The sequence below is a fragment of the Caenorhabditis elegans genome, chromosome X, assembly GCF_000002985.6.
Source record: "Caenorhabditis elegans chromosome X".
Classification (NCBI taxonomy): Eukaryota; Metazoa; Nematoda; class Chromadorea; order Rhabditida; family Rhabditidae; genus Caenorhabditis; species Caenorhabditis elegans.
Window position 1 is genome coordinate 8,687,675 of NC_003284.9, and position 5,683 is coordinate 8,693,357.

At 31.9% G+C, this 5,683-nt stretch overlaps 2 non-coding genes across 2 annotated transcripts; both read left to right on the forward strand.

Annotated features, from left to right (window-relative positions):
- Positions 1–3,842: 3,842 nt before the first annotated feature.
- On the forward strand, positions 3,843–4,039 carry F53A9.13. Its single transcript, NR_071748.1, has one exon. It is a non-coding gene; the product is annotated as an Unclassified non-coding RNA F53A9.13 (non-coding RNA).
- An 835-nt stretch (positions 4,040–4,874) lies between these two features.
- On the forward strand, positions 4,875–5,048 carry F53A9.12. Its single transcript, NR_071749.1, has one exon. It is a non-coding gene; the product is annotated as an Unclassified non-coding RNA F53A9.12 (non-coding RNA).
- Positions 5,049–5,683: the final 635 nt, after the last annotated feature.

Here is a 5,683-nt window from a genome sequence, read left to right on the forward strand (position 1 = left end):
ATTCTTTCTATGTTTAGACTTTTTCGCAAAGTCAAAGTTTTTTGGAGGCTCTCAAAGTAGACGCCGCATGTTTTTACTGCTGTTCTGACAACTCGTTAGATTTAAAAATGCATTTCATGAGAGTCGATTTCTTGTTCTTGTTTTTACCGCGTTTGGCTCAGTTCAATTTCGGGATTAGTAAGTGCAAGTGTTTAAGCTAGAAACAAAATTGTGTTGTTTTATTGATATAGTTTTCACTGATTTTTACAAAAACTTTTAATTTCTATGTATCGAGTGGAGAATACACAACTTCGATGAGAGGATACAGTTTTTCATAAGTGAAAAATTTTAAATAGCACATATTTCGCATTTTGATAAAAACTTGAATAACCCCTTCTTTCTTTGCATTTTAGAGACAGGAAGAATAGCCAAAAAGTCTGAAATTCAGAAATTCCAACAACAAAAAAAATGTGAAAAAGATCCGAAATCCAAATTTTGAAACCGATATTACTCGATTGAGTTTCAGTTTCCTAAAAACCAAAACTGTTTACCAATCCAACGTGTGTGACGATGATTGGTTTAGCTTTCTCATTCTGATAAAATTCAAACTGTGAGAACATTCAAAACCAAAAAACAAAGGCTTTAAAATTCCGATTTTTCTTGAATTTTTTTTCATTTTTTTAAAATGTTTTTTTGAACTTTAGACAATTTTGGGCATTTTGAAGCAAAAAAATGCCCCTGTTCAAGTAATTCTACCCTTAACAGATTGGGATTGGGTTTTCGATTCCACAACATATTCTAGGTTTCGCAACTCATCATTTGATTTACGTTTGAGTCTAGTAGCTAATGGTTACCTTAAAACATGCCATCTGTAAAAATTTACATTTTCAAAATTCGGATTTCTGTCCATTCACCCCCCCCCCCCCCCCCAAAACTGCATCAATTGTGAGATGTGAACGAATGAAATTTGCTCCATGTACATAACTCTCCCAAAAAATACCTCGTGCAATAAGTGTTGCATGAGCTATGAAGGATTATGACCAGTGGACCCGTGGTCCAACAGAACAAACTCACCGCACCAAAAGTTGTTCTTCTTCTCTTAGTGGCATGCACATACATACACACACATTTTTAGAAACATTATTTCTCCTTGCTCTTGCTTTTTTTTGCATACGTTACCAATGATGGTCCCGTTTACGTAGTGTAGCGTGCAACTTTTTGATGAATCGTGGAGTGTATACATTTCATTTCAATGAAAAATTAATGGAATAACCAATTTTTCATATACTCTTTACGAAGAAATTTGAGCAAAAAAACGGCAGATTCCAGAGGTACAACTTGGTTCTCCCGTTCACTTAACATTCTTTTAAATCCTCTGCAGTTAGTTGATGATGTGTTGTTCAAAAACAAAACATGTTTGTTAGAGGTGTTTTCGAGCGAAACCATTCATCCTTTTGAATTCACCCTTGTTTTTCACTTAATTTGTATAAATCAAACTTTTAGCTGAACTATCACTTATAGGATTATTTTCTTAAGCTATAGTTTTGCTAATATAGAAATAAAAGGAAAAAAACTCCAAGAAAGGCGTGGAAGGTTGTATGAAAAACGTAGACAAAAATGCACAGAAATCTGCGTTGTTTATTTTTAAATACTCAACATGGCCAGATTTTTTCGAAAATTATGAAATTAATATTTTTTGAATGTTATAATAAAACTTTTCGACAAATTAAGGAATCATTTCATTTCGAGTCAAAATGTAGTGAAACCTCTATTGTTTGGAAGTCGCTGATCAAGTGTTAATATATTCATAATCCTACATTATAGAGAATACATAGAACATGCAATATGCTTTACAATTCTTGAAAAAAACTCAGAATTCCACCACTTTTTGAGTAGAAATAAAACATCTCTACAAAAAGTTTTCAATTTTTCCCTACTCGCCGTACTTCACCTATGTGTTAGGATTTAAAAATAATTTATTAAACCGTTTTCGAATATTTGACACATTAACATATTAGGACATAAAATTTGGAGCATTTTGAAAGTATGAAGTTTGTAACTTTGCTTCATGTTAACAACCTTAAACATTAATATTTTATAAGAAAAACTTCAATGAAATTTTGTTTCTTAATTCTTGGTTCTTGATTGCTTAGTCCCTTACTCGTTTTTTGATTAAACTAATAGTGCAGTGCCAGAATTATCGAAGATTTTAAAACAAACAAAGCATTTTTCGCACTGTTAAAGTAGGAATGGTTTAGTATTAATTTTACTGCTCTATTTCAAAATTTAATTAACTACATTTACGTTACCGATACTTTAATAAAATTTTAAGTTTTTTCCAATTTTCAGCAATCCCGTTTATAAAAATATCGATGTATAATTTACTCAGCTATAACAAGATTCTCATCATCATCATCATAATCCTCTCCATTTCGTCAATTTTCTCATTGAACATTCCTCCACCAATCTACGAATCTAAGAAATAAGAGTCACGCCTCATCTTTATTCAATAGGAACTATGTTGAGCTTGAACATTTTACTCGCCGACTTGTTTTACATATTCACCCACCACCAGCAAGATATTGGTGGTGTATTTGTTTTTTAATTTGATCGAGTATAAATTAGCGAGGTAACTACTGCAACACGAGATAGCTTGAGTGTCCTCATATTCGACAGAAATGCTATTTTGTAATGATGTTTGAAATAAGACAATGACGAACGAGACAATTACTATGTTAAAATGTTGCCAATTTTTGAACCTTGAGATGTCTGGTAATTTTTTAATTTTGTTGGAAAATATTTTTGCAACAGTTTTGAGTATTATTAATAAGTGGCTAATTTAAAAAAAAAACAATTTCAATGTGGAACGGGTCAATTTTTTAAACAATCAATTTTACTTCAAGAAGTTGAACAGTTTTTGTCTAAAACATATAGAAGAAGCTTCAAAAATTGAGCAGAACAGCAACGTTCTTGATTTTCACCGTTGAATTCTTATAATCGAAACTTTATTGTGTAGGATGGCAATTATCATCGCTGTGCGGCAAACTTCTTTTAGTAAACCTACAAATCTGTTCATTTCGAAAGGGTAATTTGGTTATCAAAATTTTGCATTGAAATATAGAAAATTGTTTGTTTGTCTTGGAATTGTCAGATTTTTACATCCCTTTTGCATTTTTAACCAAAAATAAACAGTACTTTCAAATCAAACAAAACAATTTTATAATGAAACCTGGAGTTCGCTCGGTTGTTTAATAACTTTCATTACAGATTCTCAAAATCAAAGACTTAAAAAAAGTATCTATGCGATTTACCAATACACTTTTCCATCAAAACTTGTTCCCGTTAAATAAATTGAATCAAATTTTGAGCAGTCAGAAAGGTCGGAGTACTTCCTTCCCATCGAGTAGGTTGAAAACAACAAACTTTTTGCTTGCCTGGTTTTTTTTTGAATATTGTCATAATGGCTTTGTGTGCTACTAATCTCACAATTTCGAAAATCCTTTTTCAAAACAGATTTTATTGTTCGTAATCTTTCTATGACATTTTTTCACCTACGCTCTTGTTTCTGAGAGCAAAAACATGGGTAAGCCAATACAGATTTTATGATGTCTTATTTTGCCCTTCTTCGTTTTTTAATTTGATTTGCAATTATTCGACGTCTTGCAAAATATGGTAGCAACCCAAGTAATTAGTTTCTGTGCCCACACGCTTTGCTTCTTATTCTTTTACTTTGAATTCTTCCTGGTTGCAAAATCAAAACCAATTATTTCTTCTTCTCGCTTCTTCTTTTTCATTATTCTGCCAATTAAAAAAAAATATTCGAAATCTTTGAATTCCGCGATTCTTACGCCAAATTCATCTCAGAATTTTGGAAGGAAATGGCGTGAGGAGGAGAAGGTCCATAAAGACACCCATCCATGCATATCCCAGAAAGGAATGCGGGAAAAACACTTTCTCGCCCATTTCGGCACAAAAAACGTTTCGGACATTCATTGTTGCTTTTTCAGTTTTCGAGTGGACCGAAGGCCACCACAGGGGTTTTCAAGATCACTAAGAATTGGAAATTAGAGAGAAGAGTTCAAAAGCTTTAAAAACTGCTCAATTTTTGGAAGTCATTTTAAGTTTCATAACTGCATCACTTAAAAAAATAGTCACATGGTATGAAGTTTTTTTGGTTTTCATTTATAATGCGAGAGAAAAGTATTTATGATCATACAACTTTAAAAATGCATATGTAATCTGAAAAAGAAACAACGGCTGACAATTTGGGGTTCATTTTCGGGCCAAATAATTTTAAATATCTAAATATAACAGATTCATGATATTTGAAAAAATGTCTTCCTTTCTTCTTCCATGCTCTTCAGACTTCCTCGTTCAGAAAAAAAGCAGACATACTTTATTTGTTCGGTGAAGAACATTTCATAAACAGATACATTCACTTTTATATTAATATTTTAGAGTTTATATTAATATTCATCGACTAACTATTAAATTTGATGAACCGTGCAGTTAATGACGAGAAATAACGAACAACAAGTCAATTATTTCACGTCATGTAATCTTCTTCGTTTGCTTTGGTAACTCAAGTTTGAATTAAAGATGTTTTTAGTCAAAAATGCGAAATTATTAATTGAAAATGTCAAGTGGCATAAAATATCAGTTTGAGAACAAATGAAAATTTAATTCAAAAGTAAAGTTCAATTTTATTTTCAGCGTAGAAAAAAACAGACCCTTATTCTTATTTGTGAAACACAAAACAAAAAAAATAGTTGAACATTTTTTCGGGACGGTAGAGTGAAAAATGCCGTTTTTTTACTTTTCCATCCTTTAAAAATTGTCTTCACTGATTTATCAAAAATTTTCTAGTTTTTTAAACTACCAAAACAGTTGAACCTTTTTCCATGATACGCTTGAATTCATTCAGGATTTGATCATTCGAAGCTGAAGTCCAAACATCTAAAAGTTGTCTCCACTACGCTCGTCAAAAGCTGTTACGCTTCACTATTTTTATCCGGTCGTGTGCAGAAGATTTTGAAAAGACTGAACTAATCCAATTACACTCATAATCTTCATTCTAATACCTGTCATGTACCATTGCCTATCACTTTTGGCGGGCATACCTATTTTCGGTCTCTGCTGAGCTTCAAACCAAAATGTTTGAGCTTCAAAGTTTTGCCAATGCTTTGTTTTTTACATCAGATAACAACAATGTAAAGTATTGAACAAACGACAGCAAAATGAGAGTTCCTGCCCCCTATTTCCTTTTTGTCTTTCCCATCGATGACGCATCAGACCGAGCAAAATAGTGCAATAACTTTGGCTATTATTTTTCAATTACTGACAGTTTTCTTAAAACTAATACTTGAAGTATTTCATTAAACTACACAGTTTCAGACTTTTTTGTTCAATTGTTCCATTTTAACTATATATTCAAAGGAGCAATTTCCTGAAAAAAAGTTGCTGGCATCCAAATGTTGACTATGCAATCCTGTTGTTTAAAGAAACATTTGCAAGAGTCGGCAAAGTGCTTCCTAAAAAAACAATCAGGTGACATTTTATTAGTTTCGATTTCCCATGTGTTCCACCAAGATCTGCCGAATATTTTATATGTCAGTCACAATATTTGATCACATTGTTCATTTCGTTTTATGTTTGAAAAATTATTTCTATTAGAACTTCATTAGCATTGGTTAAAAAAATTTTA